We start from the raw sequence: 23,347 nt of genomic DNA on the forward strand, positions 1-23,347 counted from the left end.
CACAGCCAGCCTGTCTTCTTGAAGGTCTGCCCTAATCAGGGACACAGGATGCCTGCTCTAACCAAAAACAGCAAGCACTGCCTGCCTCCTAGAAGGCCTGTTCTAACCTAGGTCACAAGGCTGTACCTGGTCCCAAGGAGGCCTGTTCTGATCCAAGACAACAAGGGGAGTTACAACAGAGATAACCAGATGGCAAAAGGCAAGTGCAGTAACATAAAAACCAGAAGCCATTATAAATAGGCACTATCAGAATGTAGTTCTTTTACAACAGTAAGCCATGAATACCTTAACATACCTGAAGAGCAAGATTCTGTCGTGGAATCCCAACTCAGGAAGATGATAGAGGCCTTTAAAGAGAACATAAATAGCTCCATTAAAGAAATTTAGGAAAAAAAATGTAAAATCCCTTAAAAAGGAAAAAAAGGGAAGAAAGAGAGAGAGAGAAAGAGAGAGAGAGAGAGAGAGAGAGAGAGCAAGAAAGAAAGAAAAAAGAAAGAAAGAAAAAAAAAGAAAGGAAGAAAGAAAGAAGAAAAAGCAAAAAGAAAGAAAGAAAAAAAGAAAATTCCTTAAAGAGATACAGGAAAATACAATCAAACAGGTGAAGGAATTGAACAAAACATTCCAAGACCTAACAATGGAAATAGAAACAATGAAGAAATCACAACTGGAACCAATCCTGGAGACCAAAAAAAAACTAGGAAAGAGATCAGGAGCTCTGATCTTACAAATACTTTACAAATGCAAGTATTGTCAACAGAATACATGCAATTGAAGAGATAATATCAGGCATAGAAAATACTACAGAAGATATTGACATAATGGTCAAAGAAAATGAAAAGTGTAAAAGTTCCTAACCCAGAACATCCTGAAAATTTGGGACACATTGAAAAAGATCAAATCTAATAATAACAGGAATAGAATTGGGTGACATTTCCCAGTTCAAAGGGCCATCTTCAACATAACTGTACTGGCTAGTTTTGTGTCAACTTGACACAGCTGGAGTTAAAGGAGCTTCAGTTGAGGAAATGCCTCCATGAGATACAACTTTTCTCAATTAGTGATCAAGGGGGAAAGGCCCCTTGTGGGTGGGACATCTCTGGGCTGGTAGTCTTGGGGGAAGCAAGCCAGTAAAATCATCCCTCCATGGCTTCTGCATCAGCTCCCACTTTCTGACCTGCTTGAGTTCCAGTCCTGACTTCCTTGGTGATGAACAGCAGTATGGAAGTATCAATCGAATAAACCCTTTCCTCCCCAACTTGCTTCTTAGTCATGATGTTTGTGAAGGAATAGAAACCCTGACTAAGACAAACTGGTACCAGCATAGTAGGGTATTCCTGTGACAACCTGACCATGTTTTGGGGAGGACTGTGGAAGGACTTTGGAACTTTGGACTGGAAATCTGTTCGTCGTTAAGAGCTCTGTCAGATGTTATGTAGGAGCTTGGAAGATAATGTTGAGAACAGTGGAGAATATGGAGGTCAGGCTTGTGAAATTTCACAGTGAAAATTAAAGACTTCTTTTCAGGACCATTGCTGTTTTGATTGTGAAGATTCTGTAGTTCTGGTTAGCTAGGGCTGAAGAATCAGCTGTGATTAACAAGATACCAGAACTAATAAAGCAAAATCTTTGCATTACTGGGACTATTGATGCTGGTTAGCCAGAGCTAAGAAATTAGTGGTGATTAAGAAGAGACCAGCATCGTTGAGGTGACATTTTCTGGGAAGTGTTTTCTGAAAGCACAAAGAGGCTGTGTTACAGAGATACCCAAGTTTGTACCTTGTGCTGTGGCTGAACTTGGTAATGTGTAAGGGTCACCCAGGTAGTACTGGTTTTGAAGGCATGAAGGGGTCATGCAGAGCAGCTGAGGCTCGGCACTGTGAGAGGCCATGGAAGGCCATTGGTGAAGGTGCAACCTCAGTTGCAATTGACGGCCCAGTATTGAAGGGGTCATGCAGTGTTTTGGAGATGCCAGTACCATGAGATGACCACCAAGAGCAGCAGCAGTGGAGTACAGGCATCTGTAGCCTAGACGATGACATGTGTGTTACAAAGGGCATGGCTGGAGAAGTGACCCAAGCCCTTAGAGGAGCCCAAAAGATCATGAATTGGATCACAGACATTGGACAGTTGGAGAATGATTTTTGCTTTTGATTGTGACTGTGCCCTGATATTTTCCCTCTTGAAGGAAGAAACTATTTAGTGGAGCCCACAGTTAAGAGAATATGTAAAGACTGTGGGACATTTAAAGTTATTTAGATCTTGGAGATGAATAAGAATGTAAGGGTTGAGGCTTACTAGTGATGTGTTTGTGTGTCAAGTTGACAAGAGGTCAATTGTACTGGCTAGTTTTGTGTCAACTTGACACAGCTGGAGTTAAAGGAACTGCAGTTGAGGAAATGCCTCCATGAGATACAACTTTAAGGCTTTTTCTCAATTAGTGATCAAGGGGGAAAGGCCCCTTGTGGGTGGGACCATCTCTAGGCTGGTAGTCTTGGTTCTATAAGAGAGCAGGCTGAGTAAGCCAGGGGAAGCAAGCCAGTAATGAACATCCATCCATGGCTTCAGCATCATCTCCTGCTTCCTGACCTGCTTGAGTTCCAGTCCTGACTTCCTTGGAGATGAACACAGTATGGAAGTGTAAGCCAAATAAACCCTTTCCTCCCCAACTTTCTTCTTGGTCATGATGTTTGTACAGGAATAGAAACCCTGACTAAGACAATAACCTTAGAAGAATTCTTCCCTAACTTAAAGAAAGAAACAGTCATGAACATACAAGAAGAATACAGAACAGACAAAATAGATTGAAAGAGAGTAATCAAGCCATGTAATAATCAAAACATTAAATGTACAGAACATAGAAAGAATATGAAATGTTGTAAGGGAAAAATGCTAAGTAACATATGAAGTCAGGCCTATCCGAAATATACCAGATTTCTCAACAGAGATGCTAAAGCCAGAAGATCCTTGAGAGATGACATGCAGACCTTAAAATATCACAAATGCCAACCTAGACAACTATACCCAGCAAAACTCCCTATCACCATAGATGGAGAAACAAAGACATTCCATGACAAAACCAAATACAAGCAATACCATGCTATAATTCAGCTCTGCAAAGGATACTAGAAGCAAAACTCCAATAGAAGGAGAGTAATTAAACCCAAGAAAACACAAGCAATTAATCATGTCACAAGAAACCAAAAAAAAAAAACAAAAAAAGAATCACACACCCATAAAAACACCACCTAAAACATCAAGAATAACAGGAACTAATAATCATTGGTTTTTAATATCTCTCAACATCAATGAACTAAATTCCCCAATAAAAAGACATAAGCTAACTGCCTGTATTTATAAACAGGATGCAGCATTTTGCTGCATAAAAAAAGAACACCTCATCAATAAAGACAGAGGCTACTTCAGAATAAATGGCAGGAAAACAAAATACACTGAATCTAATAGAGGCAAATGTGGAAAATAAGCTCAAATACATTGGGACAGGGGAAAAGTTCCTGGACAGAACACCAATGGCTCAGGCTACAAGATCAACAATTTTTAAACGGGACTTCATGAAAATACAAAGCTTCTATAAAGCAAAGAACACTGTCAATAGGACAAAGTGGTAACCTATATACAGGTTAGGAAAAGTTGTTCACTAACCCTACATCTGACAGAGGGTTAATGTCCAAAATATATAATGAACTCAAGAAGATAGACTCCAAAGGAAAAAAAATCTCAATTAAATGGGGGTACAGAGTTAAACAGAGAATTCTCAACAGAGAAATCTTGAGTGGCCAAGAAGCACTTGAAACGTTGAACTTCCTTAGTCATCAGAGAAATGCAAATCAAAATGACTCTGAAATTCTACCTTACAGCAGTCAGAATGGTTAAGATAAAAAATTCAAGTGACAACTTGAAGAATCAGCTATACTGCTCCTAAGCATATACCCAAAGGATGCTATACTATACCACAAGGACACATGCTCTACTATGTTCCTAGCAGCCTTATTTGTAACAGCCAGAACCTGGAAACAAACCAGAAGTTTCTCCACTGAAGAATGGATACAGAAAATGTGATTCATTTACAAAATGGAATACTATTCAGCAATTTAAAATGAGGTAATAAATTTTACAGGCAAATGGATGGAACTAGAAAATATTCTGGTTGAGGTAACTCAGACCTAAAAGGACATGCAGGACATGTATTAAATGATACCTGGATATTACCCCAAGAGTACAGAATACCTCCCTATGACCCAACCCATAGACACTAAGATATTGAACAAGAAGGAAGGCCTAAGTTAGGATGCTTCCATCCCACTTAGAAGAGGGAAGAAAATAATCATGGGAGGCAGAGGGAGGGTGGGTGCTGGGTAAGAGAGGCAAGGGGGAGGGGAAATGTGGAATAGTCTGATATGGGTGTAGACAGGACAGAAGCTTAGAAAGCCAGGAAAATAAATGGAAATTTCAGCTGCTTGGGGTAGAGGGAGGCAGATGGGAAAACCTCTAGAATGTCCCAGACACCTGGGATGTGAGAAGCTCCCAGGACTCAGTGGGGGTAACCTTAGCCTAAATGCCCAACATTGGGAAGATGGAACCTGAAGAAACAACCTCCAGTAGGGCCTCCAGTAGAGGGATGGTGACATAAACTCACTCTCAAAATCTTTGACCCAGAATTGTTCCTATCTAAAAGAAAATGCACTCTCATATATGAAAAAGGGAGGGGGAGGACAGACATGGGATGAGGGGTTGGCAGAGTGGTAACCAAGAAGTGGGATTTCGTGGGATACAGGATTGGTGGAAGAGATAACTGGGGAGTGGGATATACTTTGATATGTAAACAAATGAAATGATTAATAATAACAAAAGTAAAAAGAAATGCATTGACAAAAATGGAGCAGAAACTGAAAGAAAGGCCAGCCAGTGACCAGCTTAAATTGGGATTCATCCCATTGGTAGGCACAAACCCTAAATTATTATTGAAATAAATTAATATATAGTGTAGGCCATAACTTGGAACATTTTTGGGCATTGTGGTATGTGTGTGTGTGTGTGTGCTCGCACGCACATGTGGATGCATGTGTGAGTGAGTGTGACTGTAACAATACTAATTGGGATACATTTCTAAGTATTCTTTTAGTTGATACAAAAATGAAAATGTGAAATTTCCTATATGTAAATAATAGATGTATTCAATTTAAAGAAATCATAATATAAATGGTCTTTCTAGTAATTGAGAAGAAACAATTGGTAGACATCACCACAAAGAAATAAATAGCCAGTAATGTCACAGTTAGGACCCTAAGATATGAAATTATGACAGAATATCAAATGCTGTACATTTTCAGTGAAGCAAATTAGGGCAAATCCAGTTGTTAGTGTAAGCTTTGTACTATAGCTCTGTTGACAGCTGGCTGTTTATTTTTGTTCTGGTAAAGAATTACAACACTTGTCCAAGTTCTCCATTATAAAAAGGCTAATTCTTCATGAAACTGTCAATGGTTTAGCACTTCTTGTGCATAATATGTATGTATGTATGTATGTATGTATGTGTGTATATATATATATATATATATATATATACACACACACATCAACAATACATATGTAAAACAATTCAATTTTTTTCAATCATACTGTTGTTAGCTTAGATCTCACATATTTTAATTCTTTTATATATAAAGAGAAAAAAAGAGAATAATAAATACAATTTTAACAAAACCAGAAATTTGTATGGATTGAGATATAATATAAGGGATCATCTATACTGACTCTGGAATTTCTTTAAATATTTCAGGTTCATCTACTTTTCAAACACATGGCTGTGGCAAAATATGGTTTGAAAGTCACCATATTAAAAAAGTAAAGGGAGTTAGGGAAGCAGAAAACCCGGCCTGAGTAGGGGCACAAGCCCCTTCCAGTCCTACCAGCACCGGGGTAGCTAGGGCACAGAGCCGGCTGACACCCTCCAGCTACCCATGACACCCTCCACGGAATCTTAAGACTTCTGGTGAGTAGAACACAGCGTCTGCTCCAATCCAATCCTGTGGGACCTGAGACTGCATTAGTTAGGGAAGCAGAAAACCCGGCCTGAGTAGGGGCACAAGCCCCTTCTGGTCCGACCAGCACTGGGGTAGCAGAGTCGGCTGACACCCACCAGCTACTCACAACACCAGCCACGGGATCTTAAGACTTCAGGTGATCTGGCCACCCTCCCGGTGAGAGGACAGGTCTCTGCCCGGCCAGGGAGCCCTTTGCCTCAGGATCAGCAGGAGTCATCTTGTTTCCGGAACTCCACTGAACCTAGTCTGCACATGTGAGAGTGTGCACCACAGAAGCTTATAGCTTCTGGGACAGGCAGGAGCCAAAGAGCCTCTGAGGCAGCGTCCTTTTCGGGCTCAAGACATCCGGCCACCGTCCCGGCCAGAGGACAGGTGTCCGCCAGGCCCGGGAGCCCTTGGCCTCAGGATCAGCGGGAGCCATCTTGGTTCTGGGACTCCACCAAACTTAGGAACTTAGTCTGCACAGGTGAGAGTGTGCACCACAGAAGCTGTCAGCTTCTGGGACAGGTGTGAGCCACAGAGCTACTGAGGTAGTGCCCTTTTCGGGCCCTAGACATCCGGCCACCGTCCAGGCCAGGGGACAGGTGTCCACCCAGCCCGGTAGGCTTTTGCCTCTAGATTGGCGATAGCCATCTTGGTTCCAGGATTCCACAAAACATAGTTTGCACAGGTGAGAGTGTGCACCATACAAGCTGACAGCTTCTTGACCCGCCAAAGCAACACAGCTTCTGGGAAATGTCCTGTTTTGGGCCTTCATCTTCGGCCAGGAGGAGGTCCAAACACCAGACACCTGTGCACCTTCCCTGTAAGAGGAGAGCTTGCCTGCAGAGAGTGCTCTGACCACTGAAACTCAGAGGAGAGAGCCTATCTCCCAGGTCTGCTGATAGAGGCTAACAGGATCAGCAGAAGAACAATCTCTAAACAGAGACAACTATAACAACTAACTTCAGAGATTACCAGATGGGGAAAGGTAAACGTAATAATCTTGCAAACAGAAACCAAGACCACTCACCATCATCAGAACCCAGCACTCCCACTTTGCCCAGTCCAGGGCACCCCAACACACTGGAAAAGCTAGACACGGATCTAAAATCATATCTCATGATGATGGTAGAGGACATCAAGAAAGACTTTAATAACACACTTAAAGAAATACAGGAGAACACTGCTAAGCAGGTAGAAGACATTGAAGAGGAAGCACAAAAATCCCTTAAAGAATTGCAGGAGAACACTGCTAAACAGGTAGAAGACATTAAAGAGGAAGCACAAAAATCCCTTAAAGAATTGCAGGAAAACCAGACCAAACAGGTGATGGAATTGAAAAATACCATCCAAGACCTAAAAAGGGAAGTAGACACAATAAAGAAAACCCAAATTGAGGCAACACTGGAGATAGAAACCCTAGGAAAGAAATCTAGAACCATAGAAGTGAGCATCAGCAACAGAATACAAGAGATGGAAGAGAGAATCTCAGGTGCAGAAGACTCCATAGAGAACATCAGCACAACAATCAAAGAAAATACAAAATCCAAAAAGATCCTAACTCAAAACATTCAGGAAATCCAGGACACAATAAGAAGACCAAACCTACAGATAATAGGAGTAGATGAGAATGAAGATTTTCAACTCAAAGGACCGGCAAATATCTTCAACAAAATTATAGAAGAAAACTTCCCAAACCTAAAGAAAGAGATGCCCATGAACATACAAGAAGCCTACAGAACTCCAAATAGACAGGACCAGAAAAGAAATTCCTCTCAACACATAATAATCAGAACAACAAATGCACTTAATAAAGATAGAATATTAAAAGCAGTAAGGGAAAAAGGCCAAGTAACATATAAAGGCAAGCCTATCAGAATTAAACCAGATTTTTCACCAGAGACTATGAAAGCCAGAAGGGCCTGGACAGATATTATAAAGAAACTAAGAGACCAAAAATTCCAGCCCAGGCTACTAAACCCATCCAAACTCTCAATTACCATAGATGGAGAAAACAAAGTATTCCACAACAAAACCAAATTCACACAATATCTTTCCAAAAATCCAGCCCTTCAAAGTATAATAAGAGAAAAAAACAAACAAACAAAAACAACAACAACAACAACAAGAACAACAACAAAAAAAATACAATACAAGGACGGAAACGATGTACTAGAAAAAGCAAGAAGGTAATCCCTCAACAAACCTAAAAGAAGACTGCCACAAGAACAGAATGCCAACTCTAACAACAAAAATAAAAGGAAGCAACAACTACTTTTAATTAATATCTCTTAATATCAATGGACTCAACTCCCCAATAAAAAGACATAGACTAACAGACTGGCTACACAAAAAGGACCCAACATTTTGCTGCTGACAGTTAACTCATCTCAGAGAAAAAGATAGACACTACCTCAGAATGAAAGGTTGGAAAACAATTTTCCAAGCAAATGGGAGGAAGAAAAAAGCTGGAGTAGCCATCCTATTATCTAATAAAATCGACTTCCGACCCAAAGTCATCAAAAAAGACAAGGAAGGGCACTTCATACTTATCCAAAGTAAAATCCTCCAAGAGGAACTATCAATTCTGAATAACTATGCTCCAAATACAAGGACAGCTACATTCATTAAAGATACTTTAGTAAAGCTGAAAGCACACATTGCACCTCACACAATAATACTGGGAGACTTCAACATACCACTTTCACCAATGGACAGATCCTGGAAGCAGAAACTAAACAGGGACACAGTGAAACTAACAGAGGTTATGAAACAAATGGATCTGACAAATATCTGCAGAACATTCTATCCTAAAACAAAAGGATATACCTTCTTCCCAGCACCTCACGATACCTTTAGGTCAGGCATTGTGATTCTACCAGAGGTTCTTTTATCCTTGAGAAGAGTTTTTGCTACCCTAGGTTTTTTGTTTTTCCAGATGAATTTTCAGATTCCCCTTTCTAATTCATTGAAGAATTGAGTTGGAATTTTGATGGGGATTACATTGAATAAAATTGACCACATAATTGGTCACAAAACAACCCTCAACATATACAAAAATATTGAAATTGTCCCATGCATCCTATCAGACCACCATGGACTGAAGAAGATCTTCAATAACAAAATAAATAGTAGAAAGCAAAAAAAGAAAAAAGAAAAAAAAAGAAAGCCAACACACACATGGAAACTAAACAACACTCTTCTCAATGATACTTTGGACAAGGAAGGAATAAAGAAAGAAATTAAGGACTTTCTGGAGTTTAATGAAAATGAAGCCACAACATACCCAAACTTATGGGACACAATGAAAGCATTCCTAAGAGGAAAACTCATAGCTCTGAGTGCCTCCAAAAAGAAACTAGAGAGAGCACACACTAGCAGCTTGACAACACACCTAAAAGCTCTAGAACAAAAGGAAGCAAATTTACCCAAGAGGAGTAGATGGCAGGAAATATTCAAACTCAGGGGTAAAATCAACCAAGTAGAAACAAGAAGAACTATTCAAAGAATCAACCAATTGAGGAGCTGTTTCTTTGAGAAAATCAATAAGATAGATAAACCCTTAGCCAGACTCACTAGAGGGCACAGGGAAAGTATTCAAATTAACAAAATCAGAAATGAAAAGGGAGACATAACAACAGATCCTGAAGAAATCCAAAACACCATCAGATCCTTCTACAAAAGGCTATACTCGACAAAACTGGAGAACCTGGATGAAATGGACAAGTTCCTAGACAGATACCAGGTACCAAAGTTAAATCAAGATCGGGTTAATGATCTAAACAGTCCCATATCCCCTAAAGAAGTAGAAGCAGTCATTAATAGTCTCCCAACCAAAAAAAGCCCAGGACCAGATGGGTTTAGTGCAGAGTTCTATCAGACCTTCAAGGAAAATCTAATCCCAGTTCTTCACAAACTATTCCACAAAATAGAAACAGAAGGTACTCTACCCAACTCATTCTATGAAGCCACAATTACTCTGATACCTAAACCACAAAAAGACCCAGCAAAGATAGAGAACTTGAGACCAATTTCCCTTATAAATATCGATGCAAAAATCCTCAATAAAGTTCTTGCTAACCGAATCAAAGAACACATCAAAACAGTCATCGATCCTGACCAAGTAGGTTTCATCCCAGGAATGCAGCAAGGTTCAATATACGGAAATCCATCAACGTAATCCAGTATAAAAACAAACTCAAAGACAAAAACCACATGATCATCTCGTTAGATGCTGAGAAAGCCTTTGACAAAATCCAACACCCATTCATAATAAAAGTCTTGGAAAGATCAGGACTTCAAGGCATATACCTAACTATGATAAAAGCAATCTACAGCAAACCAGAAGCCAACATCTAAGTAAATGGTGAGAGGCTGGAAGAAATCCCACTAAAATCAGGGACTAGACAAGGCTGTCCACACTCTCCCTACCTATTCAACATTGTACTTGAAGTCCTACCCAGAGCAATTAAACAACAAAAGGAGATCAAGGGGATACAAATTGGAAAGGAAGAAGTCAAAATATCACTCTTTGCAGATGATTTGATAGTATATACAAGTGACCCTAAAAATTTAACCAGAGAATTTATAAGCCTGATAAACATCTTCAATGGAGTAACTGGATACAAAATTAACTCAAGCAAGTCAATGGCCTTTCTGTACACAAAGGATAAATAGGCTGAGAAAGAAATTAGGGAAACAACACCCTTCTCAGTAGTCACAAACAATATAAAGTACCTTGGCCTGACTCTAACTAAGGAAGTGAAAGATCTGTATGACAAGAACTTAAAGTCTGAAGAAAGAAATTAAATAAGATCTCAGATGATGGAAAGATCTCCCATGCTAATAGATTGGCAGGATCAACATTGTAAAAATGGCTATCTTGCCAAAAGCAATCTACAGATTAAATGCAATCCCCATCAAAATTCCAACTCAATTCTTCAACGAATTAGAAAGGGCAATCTGCAAATTCATCTGGAACAACAAAAAACCTAGGATAGCAAAAACTCTTCTCTAGGAAAAAAGAAACTCTGGTGGAATCACCATGCTGGACCTAAAGCTGCACTAGAGAGCAATGGGATAAAAACTGCATGGTACTGGTATAACGACAAACAAGTAGACCAACGGAACAGAATTGAAGACCCTGAGATGAACCCACACACCTATGGTCACTTGATCTTCGACAAGGGAGCTGAAACCATCCAGTGGAAAAAAGACAGCAGTTTCAACAAATGGTGCTGGCAAAACTGGTGGTTATTATGTAGAAGAATGCGAATTGATCCATTCCTATCTCCTCATAATAAGGTCAAATCTATGTGGATTAAGGAACTCCACATAAAACCAGAGACACTGAAACTTATAGAGGAGAAAGTAGGGAAAAGCCTCAAAGATATGGCTACGGGGGAAAATTCCTGAATAGAACAGCAAAGGCTTGTGCTGTAAGATTGAGAATCAATAAATGGGACCTCGTAAAGTTGAAAAGCTTCTGCAAGGTAAAAGACAGTGTCAATAAGACAAAAAGACCACCAACAGATTGGGAACGGATCTTTACCTATCCTAAATCAGATAGGGGACTAATATCAAATACATATATATATATATATATATATATATATATATATATATATATAAAACACAAGAAGATGGAATCCAGAAAATCAAATAACCCCATTTAAAAAATGGGGCTCAAAACTGAACAAAGAATTCTCACCTGAGGAATGCCGAATGGCAGAGAAGCACCTGAAAAAATGTTCTACATCCTTAATCATCAGGGAAATGCAACTCAAAACAACCCTGAGATTCCACCTCACACCAGTCAAAATGGCTAAGATCAAAAATTCAGGTGACAACAGATGCTGGTGAGGATGTGGAGAAAGAGGAACACTCCTACATTTTTGGTAGGATTGTAAGCTTGTAAAACCACTCTGGAAATCAGTTTGGTGGTTCCTTAGAAAATTGGACATAATACTACCAGAGGATCCAGCAATACCTCTCCTGGGCATATATCCAGAAGATGTTTCAACTGATAAGAAGGACACATGCTCCACTATGTTCATAGCAGCCTCATTTATAATAGCCAGAAGCTGGAAATAACCCAGATGCCCCTCAACAGAGGAATGGATACAGAAAATGTGGTACATTTACACAATGGAGTACTACTCAGCTATTAAAAGGAATGAATTTATGAAATTCCTAGGCAAATGGATGGAACTGGAGGGCATCATCCTTAGTGAGGTAACACAATTACAAAGGAACTCACACAATATGTACTCACTGATAAGTGGATATTAGCCTAAAAACTTAGGATACCCAAGATATAAGATTCAATTTGTTAAACGCATGAAACTCAAGTAAAACGAAGACCAAAGTGTTGATACTGTGCCCCTTCTTAGAATTGGGAACAAAACACCCATGTAAAGAGTTACAGAGATAAAGTTTGGAGCTATGACGAAAGGATGGACCATCTAAAGACTGCCATATCCAGGGATCCATCCCATAATTAGCTTCCAAATGCTGACACCATTGCATACACTAGCAAGATTTTGCTGAAAGGACCCAGATATAGTTGTCTCTTGTGAGACAATGCCGGGGCCTAGCAAACACTGAAGTGGATGCTCACAGTCAGCTATTGGATGGATCACAGGGCCCCCAGTGCAGGAGCTAGAGAAAGTACCCAAGAGCTCAAGGGATCTTCAACCCTATAGGTGGAACAACATTATGACCTAACCAGTACCCCAGAGTCTTGACTCTAGCTGCATATGTATCAAAAGATGGCCTCGTAGGCCATCACTGGAAAGAGAGGTCCATTGGACTTGTAAACTTTATATGCCCCAGTACAGGGGATGGCCAGGGCCAAAAATTGGGAGTGGGTGGGTAGGGGAGGGGGGGGGAGTGTATTGGGGACTTTTTGGATAGCATTGGAAATGTAAATGTGGAAAATACTTAACTAAAAAAAAAAGTAAAGGGTCCCAGATGGAGGAGTTGGAGAAGGGATTGAAGGAACTGAGGGGATTTTTCAGCCTCATGGGGGAGCAACAGTACCAACCTGCCAGATCCCCCAGAGCTCCCTGGGACTGGACCACCTAACAAATAATACACATGGAGGGACCCATGGCTCTGGCAATATAAGTGGCAGAGAATGGCCTTGTTGGACATCAGTAGGGGGAACGGCCTTTGGTCCTGTGAGCGTTTGATGCCCCAGTATAGGGGAATGCCAGGGCAGGAAGGCTGGAGAGTGTGGGTACGCACCCTCATAGAGGCAGGGGAGGGGGATGGTATAAGGGGATGGTATAAGGGTTTTCCAGAGGGGAGACCTGGAAACATTTGAAATGTAAATGAAGAAAATATCCAATAAAAAATAAAGGGCATCAATGTTTTAAAATTACACATAAATCTTGTTCATATTTCTAACTGAGATAATCTCAAAACTAAGAAAACCTGAAAATTTCGCACGTCAATTATTACAGCTAATTTATTGATTCAACAGCATTGTGAGATATAAAATAACAGTCAAATGGCAGATCTAGTAGCCTCTCTGAATAGCCTGGTATCCCTGATCAGGATACAAGGTACAGATATAATCATAAACCAACATACAAGAAGCCAATAGCCCACATCAAGCTAAATAGAGAGAAACTAAAAGCAATTCCACTAAAATCATGGTCAAATACAGACTGCCTACTTTCTCCTTATCTAGTCAATATAGTAATTGAACTTCTAGTCAGAGTAATTTGACAACAAAAGGAGATCAAGGGGATACAAATCGTAAAGAAAGAAGTCAAAGTATAAATATTTGCAGATGATAAGATAGTATACATAAGAGATCCTACAAATTCTACCAGAGAACTCCTACAGCTGAAAAAATAGCATCAGTAAAATTAATTCGAAGAAATCAGTAGCCCTCCTTCATACAAATGGCAGCCTGGCTGAGAAAGAAATTATGGAAGCAACACCTTTTACAATAGCCACAAATAGAAGTGTGTATGAAAAGAACTTAGTGTCCTTGAATAAAGAAATGGAAGAAGATATCAGAAGATTGAAAGATCTACTAGGCTCATGGCTTGGCAGGATAAACATAATGAAAATGGCCATGTAACCAAAATCAATCTACAGATTCAGTGCAGTCCCCATCAAAATTTCAACAGAATTTGAATAGACCTTAAAAGAGAAATTCTCAACCTCATATCAAAAAATAAATGTCCAGGATAGCCAAAGAAATCCTGAACAGTAAAAGGACTTCAAGAAGAATCACCATTCCTGATGTCAAGCTGCAGTACTGAGTAATAGTGATGAAAACTGCATGCTATTTATACATAAACAGACAAATTGATCAATGGAATTGAATCAAAGACCCAGAAATAAACCCACATATCTATAGACACTTGATTTGATAAAGAAGTCAAAATCATACAATGGAAAAGATAAATCATCTTCATCAAATGGTTCTGGTCTAAGTAGATGTACACATGAGGAAGAATTCAAGTAGATGGATATTTATCACCCTGCAAAAAACTCAGGTCCTAGTAGATCAAGCACCTCAACCTAATACCGGATATACTAAAGCTCATGGAAGAGAAAGTGAGAAAGAACCTCAAAATCATTGGTATAAGGGGAAATTTCCTGAACAGAACACTAATGCCTCAGAATCTATGATCAATAATTGATAAATGGGACCTCATGAAACTTCAAAGCTTCTCCTAGGCTAAGGACACTGCCAATAGGACAACATGACAGCCTACATACTGGGAAAGGATCTTCATTACCCCTATATCTGACAGAGGGCTAATATCCAAATTTTACAAATAACTCAAGAAGTTAAAGACCAACAATGCCCCCCCCCCAAAAAAAAAACAATTAAAAATGGGGCATAGTGCTAAAGAGAGGAATTTTTTTTATGTTTTTAATTGGGTATTTATTTTGTTTACATTTCCAATGCTATCCCAATAGTCCCCCACATGCTCCTCCACCCACTCCCACTTCTTGGCCTTGTCATTCCCCTGTACTGAGGCATATAAAGTTTGCACGACCAATGGGCCTCTCTTTTCACTGATGGCCAACTAGGCCATTTTCTGATTAAAGAGAGGAATCTTGAATGGCTGAGAAGCATTTGAAGAATTGATCAAAGTCCTAAGTCATCATGGAAATGCAAATCAAAACAACTCTGAGATTCCATCTTACATCAGTCAGTATGGCTAAGATAAAAATTTCAAGTTATAGCACATACTGGCAAGTGAAACACTCCTCCTTCATTTCTGGTGGGAGTACAAACTTGTATAACTACTTTGGAAATCAATTTGGCAGTTTTTCAGATAATGGGGAATATCTCTACATCAAGACCTAGCTATACCTCTCCTGGGCATATATCCAAAAGATGCTTCACCATTCTACAAAGACACTTACTCACCTATGTTCATAGCAGTGTTATGGTTCATATACATCATGGGATATTATTCAGCTATTTAAAAGAAGATATCATGAATGTTTCATGCAAATGGATGTATCTTGAGAATATTATTCTGAGTGAGGTAACCTAATTCCAAAAGGACATGCTTGGCATATACTCACTTATAAGTGGATATTAGCCATAAATACAGGATACCCTTGCTAAAACACAAAGTTTCAAAGAAGGTAAAAAAGAAGGAAGTCACAATTGAGGATACTGGAATTTTACTTAGAAGGGGGATAATATAGTCATAAGTACAGATAGAGGGAGGGAACTGGGTAGGAGATGGAGGGGAATGGGGATGTGGTGGTTCAGGATCAGGTGTTGGGAGGGACAGGAGAGATGACCAGATAACCATGAGTATAAATGGAAATCTTCAACTGATGGAGGTAAAGAGGTAGGGGTTATCTCCTGGATGAGGCAGAGTTCTGGGATTAGGGAGGCACCCAACAATCAATGGAAGTATATTTAGTTGTAACTCACAGCGTTGGAGATACAGTACCCAGTCATGAACAGAAATGGAGTGATAAGGATACCAATCCACCCAGAAACCTTTTGACCCAAATGAAGGCATGGGGTCGAAACAGAGCCTGGAAGAATGGCCAGTAAATAACAATTCCGTGGGCAAGCACCAATTCCTGATATTCTTAAAGATACTATATTATATTTACAGACAAGTGCCTAACATGGCTGTCCTCTGAGTCTCCACCTAGCAGCTGACTCAGGCAGATGCAAATTCCACAGCCAAACAGTGAATGGATCTTAGGGACCCTTCTGGAAAATTGGAAGAAATATTGTGTACCCAAAGTGATAAGAACTCTATAGGAAGAGCAACAGAGGCTAATCTGGACCCTTGGGGCTACAAGAGCCTGAACCAGAAATGACATATAGGAACAAGCACTAGGCCTCCCCACACATATGTAGCAAAAGTGCTACTTGGCCCTCATGCGGGTCCAGAACAACTGTAAAGTGGTCTATTCCAAAACATGTTGTCTGTGGGATATGTTCTTCTAGCTGGGCTGCTTTTTCTGGCCTCAGTGGAAAAAATGCTTCTAGCTTCACAGTGACTTGATGTGCCAGAGTGAGTGGATATGGTGGGTACCCCTACCATCTCATAGGAGGGGGTTTGCGGAAAAATTGTGGGAGGGAGTGAGGGGTAGAGGCAGTGAGGGGATCTAAATTGAATAAGTAATATAATAAAAATATAAATATGAAAGAGGTAGGTCTATGATTATACATTAAAAATGATGAATTAACAAACAAAATATAATAATTTCATATAAGTTTCACACAGAACTATAAAATTTAATCGAGGAAATACTGAAGGACTTTTGAACTGAAAGTCAGAAACCATTGCTGAAATATATCAAATAAGTTAAAAAATAATGGCAAGACACTTTGGGTATTAATTGTGCAATATGAAATATCTCTCATAGGTACATGTATAAAAGGCTTGCTTTCCAAATGATGGAGCTGTTTTCTTGTTTGTGAGAAATATAAGGAAGGCCCAGAGAGAGGAATCAGCAGAGTGTTTAAGAGCACTTGCTGTCTGTCTTAGCTAATGTTTCTATTTCTGTGAAGAAACACGATGCCCAAAAGCCAGTTGGAGAGGAAATGATTTATTTGGCTTACACTTCCACATTGGTCACTTCCACTTGGTATTCATCACTGAAGAAAGTCAGAACAAGAATTCAAACAGGGAAGAATCATGCAGGCAAGAGGTGATGAAGACGCAATGGTGGGGTGCTGCTTACTGGAATGCTTTGACTGTCATGGTCATTCTGATTTCTTATAGAATTCAGAACCACAAGCACAAGGATGGTATTACCTATAAAGGGCTGGGCCCTACACCACTGATCACTAATTGTGAAAATGCTTTATAGATAGATATGGAGTTATTTCCTCAATCAAGGCACCTTCTTTTCTGATGACTGCAGTTTGGCTCCTGTTGACACAAAACCAGCCAGTACATTTGACCCCTTGTCAACTTGACACACAAAAGCATCATTATTTACTCACAACCCTGCCTTTCTTATTCACTTCTAAGTTCTCACATTAAAAACATGAGTACAAGCCAGGCAGTGGTGGCACACACCTTTAATCCTAGCACTTGGGAGGCAGAGGCAGGCAGATTTCTGAGTTTGAGGCCAGCCTGGTCTACAAAGTGAGTTCCAGGACAGCCAGGGCTACACAGAGAGACCCTGTCTCGAAAAACAAACAAAACAAAACAAAACAAACAAACAAACCAAAATCATGAGTACATTTAGTCTTTACAAATTCAAGCACATTCAAATTTCAGTCCTTCTAAGATATCCAATCTCTCTAAAAATCCAAAATTCTTTTTAAAAGTTCAAATTCTATTAGTTGTATGCTCCTGTAAAAATAAAATTTAAATTTAATATCTTATTCAAGAGGGAAGAACCAGGTCAGAGTCAGAATCTGAACAATGTAAAACCAAACTTCAACAGGATAAATATAATAATAAGTATATTAAATAAATATATAAATATATTAAAATGTAATAAATAAACGTGGGTATCAATGTCCAATTATATGGGATTCACTCACAATACTCTTAACAATTTCAAAGGGCTCAGGTTACTTCTCTGACTCTTTTCTCTGTGGTATATATACAACTTGTCTTCTAGGCTCTGGATATTTTCACTTTTCCTCTGCTGCTGCTGTTCTTGGTGGTCATTCCATGGTACTGGCATGTCCAAAATGATGGGGTCTTCTGTTAAAACTGGGCTACAGTTCACCAACAGTCTTGCATAGGTTCTTCCTGGTGCAAGCCGCAAATTCATTGACCCCTTCAGTCCTGGGACTTTCAGCAGAAGTGAAAGAAACATTGGGCCTAACTTGAGCATTGGAGACCTAAAGCCCACCCTCTGAGAGACACATATCCTCAAACAAAGGCCACATCTACAATAAGGCTGCACTTTCTAATAGTGTCATTGCTGATGAGCCAAGCATTCAAACAGAGTCTATGGAGACCATTCCTATTGAACCAACAGCATCCTACAAGCTGGCCCACATAGGCTTGTAGTCATAACATAATGCAGAGACAACTTTAGCCCTTCTTCAAAGTGGCCATAATCTAGAACAGTCTTTTTCAACCATATTTAAATGTCCAAAGGTCAAGTCTTTTCTGAGATGTATGTCATCTCTTAAGTGTAATCCCCTAAAATTATAATGAAAAAGCATATCATAAACTTCCAATATAAAATGGCCCAGAATATACACTAACATTCAAAATGTTAGGGAAAGGAGCATAGTGAGGAAATACTAGAACAAAACACAGATGAAATTGAGCTGGGCAATCTACAAAATCTGCATCTCCATTCTTCATGAGTAATGTCAAAGTAGTCTTCAGATCTACTCCTTTCAGCTTTGTTGACTCCAGCACATTTCTTTATCTTGGGCTGGTTCTATTCCCTGTTAGCAGCTTTCCTCCGTAGGTATCCCATTATACTGCTATCCCAATATTTTGGGGACCCCAAGGCTGGAGAGAATTCACCTTCATGTCTTTACCCAATGGCTTGTCTGGGCCTCCATTCAGGGATATCCATGATACATGCCTGGCCTCAGTGGCTTTCCTTAGTATTAGAAGGAAAGTACATAGCTTGAATCTAAAGCCCGAACCATGTGACTGAAGCTGACAAATTCTGGTGCATGCTTAGCCTGGAACATGGCCTGTTCATTCATTTACATCTTCACCAGCATTCTGTTTTCAATGGTTTTCTTTACTTCCTGAGTTTGACTATGCTGGAACTTGCTGTGCAGTTGAGGATGGCCTCAAATTTAAAGACTTGTCCCTGTCGCCGAAGTACTGGGGTTCATGGAGCCATTTCCTCGTTAATGATTCCTCTCTAATGACTATAGCATGTATAAAGTTGACAGAAAATCAGCCAGAACCCTGCCCTTTCAGTGAAGAGCAGTTTAATTTCCAATACCCACTCCAGACGGTTCAAAACATGTGTAATGGTAAGTACAGGTGATTGGATTCTCCTCTCTGACCTCCAAGGGCACTATTTTAATGTGCACATTCCCATACATAGCCACATATTCATACACATAATTTGAAAACAATGATAAATTTTAAAAATGCTAAGTGTTTGAACACACATATCTCTGAAGATATTCAAAAGACTAACCAACATGTTAAAAAGTTATAATTGCTAGACATTTAGGAAATGTAAGTCATAGTAATAATTAAAACCATACTGCTTCCTGTTAGGTTCAGAAGAAATAGTTTTTATACTTTCACCCCTGACTTCTGGCTTTTATAATTATTCATCTTACCTTTCCATGATATTTTCTGATCTGTATGGTAAAGGAGTACTATTTTGGGGTGAGCATTCCACAGACACTTGTGCTCTGCTACTACTGTCCACAGCAGAAATAAATTTCATTGATGAGATCTGAGATATGAACTAATTTATCGGCAAGTATAACTATACAAATTTAGAGGGAATAGTTTTATTCATTTTTCACTGAGGAAATTAAGCCACAGCAGCTGTTATTCCCTGCACAAGACTTGAATAAGATTAAGACAATCAACATTCTAAAATAGATAGGGGTGGTTCAAAAGTTGAACTGGCTGAGGGACTGTTGTCAGTTGCTGGCATTGAGTCAAAGGAGGTTGTCTCTCATAGAGTTGAACTTAAGTCAAACCAGCCATTGGTTGGCTATGCCCACAAGGTTTGTGCCTCCATTGCCCTAGCAGGGTTTTTTGTTTGTTTGTTTGTTTTTTGTTTTTTCCAGGCCAAAAAGATAGTAGATCAAATGTTTTGTTGTTGGGTTGGAATTTTATTTTATTTTTCCTTTAGTAACCTACAGAGTACCTTTCCAATTGAAAGACACTAAAACATGGTGGTGAAGGTTCTATGTAGGCACAAGCTCAACTTCTTCATTATCAGTAAGTTGTTCGGCTGTTTTCTGTAGCAAGAAATCCTTGCTGACTGTTGGTTTGTGCACAGATACTTATTGTCTTGTCTACATCTTGGGTTACTTGGGGACTTCCAGGGCACCCTTTTGACCAACAACTCAATTGAATGAAATCTAGTTCTGGCACTGGAGTTTTGTTTGGTTACAAGTGATAACCAGAAAGGGTTATGTTTCCCTAATTATTTGGAGACTTCATTAAGGTTGCCTCCATATATCATAGTAAATTTCCACTGCATAAGTTTCCATACCAGCCCTCAAATGCCCTTCAATTCTAACTCTCTCTCCCCTCATTTCTTCCCTTAATTTCATCTCCCCTCTACCTTCTAACCTAATACTTCCATTCTTGTACCCATCCACTCACCTTTACCCCAGCTGCAGTATACCCAAAAGAATCTATTCTCTCAATTATTGCTCTATTCTTTTCTTTTAATTTTTTATTAGGTATTTTCCTTATTTACATTTCCAATGCTGTCCCAAAAGTCCCCCATACCCTCTCCCCCACTCCCCTACCCACCCACTCCCACTTCTTGGCCCTGGCATTCCCCTGTACTGAGGCATATAAAGTTTGCATGTCCAATGGGCCTCTCTTTCCACTGATGGCAGGCTAGGCTATCTTCTGATACATATGCAGCTAGAGATATGAGCTCTGGGGGGTACTAGTTAGTTCATATTGTTGTTCTACCTATAGGGTTGCAGACTACTTTAGCTTCTTGGGTACTTTCTCTAGCTCCTCCATTGGGGGCCCTGTGATCCATCCAATAGCTGACTGTGAGCATCCACTTCTGTGTTTGCTAGGCCCCGGCATAGTCTCACAAGAGACAGCTCTATCAGGGTCCTTTCAGCAAAATCTTGCTAGTGTATGCAATGATGTCTACGTTTGGTGGATGATTGTGGGATGGATTCTTTTTTTTTAATATTTTTTATTACATATTTTCCTCAATTACATTTCCAATGCTATCCCAAAAGTCCCCCATACCCCCCCCCACTCCCCTACCCACCCATTCCCACTTTTTGGCCCTGGCATTTCCCTGTACTGGGGCATATAAAGTTTGTGTGTCCAATGGGCATCTCTTTCCAGTGATTCTTAAGAATGTTTTTTTTTTTTCATTTCTTAACAAGCAATATCTACTTTGATCCCACACATAAATTTCTCCCTCTGGAAGCTGCTATAAATTTCACCTAATCTATACTATGTTCTTTTGTTTGTTTTCTTAAAAGCTAATAAAATTATTTTCAAGCTTCTTATGAGTCCATTTCTAAATTATATTATTTTGGGGAATTAGAACCAAAGAAGGGAACCTCAGTTTCCTCAGTAACATCACTACCATGCACAACTAAGTACTGTACAATTTAAAATCAAGGCACATATTTAATTAAATGGTAACTAACCAAATATGTTGCAAAACACCTGGGTTGCTTTATATGTGGACAGACTCTTACCTCAAAAAGTCAGCACACTATATGTCCTTGGCTTGGAAGTACTCCAATTGCAGTTGAGATATTCAATTGGAGACTTTCTCCTATATTCACTCTCTTAGAAAAGACATCTTTCTCCAAGGCATTTTCCATAGAAGATTCTACAAATTGTCCAAAGGGAATGTTGTGTCATCTTTTATTTTAGCCATTTATAAGTACCTGATATTTTAATTTTGTAGCCCTTCTTGTGGTTATTATTGATTTCTTTAGCATTCATGCTTCATGTATGCTCAAAAACCCTTTTCAATTGTATTCTTCACGTCAATCTTACTATGACAAAGAGTGCTCAATATGTATTTGTGATATAAATGAACTATTAGCATTCATGTAGAATTAATTCACAGTGGTGCCTGAAGAATTACCACCAATTACCACTATGTAATAAGATAGAATCAAAGATCATTTGCAAATTATGAATTAAATTCCCAAGGAGGACATGAAAACAAATATGTCTAGTATTTATATTAGCATCAATGAGCCTGAAATTGAATAGAATTATCCTTTAACAGTGAGGACTATATTTACATTTCAGGCAGCAAATTAGTTTCATCAAAGGCAGATGGATATGCCCTATTAAATTAATTTACACATTTAAATCACATCAATTATACTGTTTTGTCTCTATTTAGTTTGTGATTTTTTATTGCTATATCATTTAAATATTTTAAACATAAATCTCTATTTGTTTTATTTCTCATTCTTAAATAACCACATATTGAAAATGTTTCCAAGCTAAATAGCGGGAAAAATATAAGTAAGTCCTATGGTGTATAAAGAATTATTATAAACATTTGTATCACAGTGTGATAAATGTAGAAATTAATAGCAAAGCCTGGAATAATTTTCAAGTAATTGTAAAAAAACTATGAAAAGATTTTAAGACAAACATAGAGCATATATCTAAGTAAAAGGAATTATTGTAAAACATTGTTTAAATAGTGATAGTAGAGTTGTAGGGCAAGAGAGGGGGCTTCAGAATCCCAAAAGATTGAAGGAGGAAAACATAAAAAGGATCCATTAACTCAGAGGATGTCTAATCACAGGCATGAGCTTAAGTTTTAAATAGTAAAAGAGGTGAGGCATGCAGGCAGAGATGTGCATGTTTAAGTAGGCTTCTTCAAAGTGATGTATGGTCTGGTTGATCATTACATTTGTCCAAATTCTGCAAATTCTCTTAAAGAAGTCTTTATTGCCTTAAGGGTGATATAACAAGTTCTCCTTTTACAGGGAAATTACTGATAATTGAATCAGTAGATTGTGACACATCTAATTATGTCAGATCAAGAAACATATTGAGAAGTCATGAGATTTTACTTTGGTAAAGAATGTTAATTTTTGACCTAATGCTCTTTGATATTGTCATTTAAGGGCAGAAGGAGGTTATGTGCATGAAGAACTGGTAATTTTTTGCTTACTTATTATATTCCAAAACCTTGAA

Source organism: Mus caroli, unplaced genomic scaffold (genome assembly GCF_978045245.1).
Source record: "Mus caroli unplaced genomic scaffold, Mus_caroli_1 scaffold_5, whole genome shotgun sequence".
In the NCBI taxonomy this organism is placed as follows: Eukaryota; Metazoa; Chordata; class Mammalia; order Rodentia; family Muridae; genus Mus; species Mus caroli.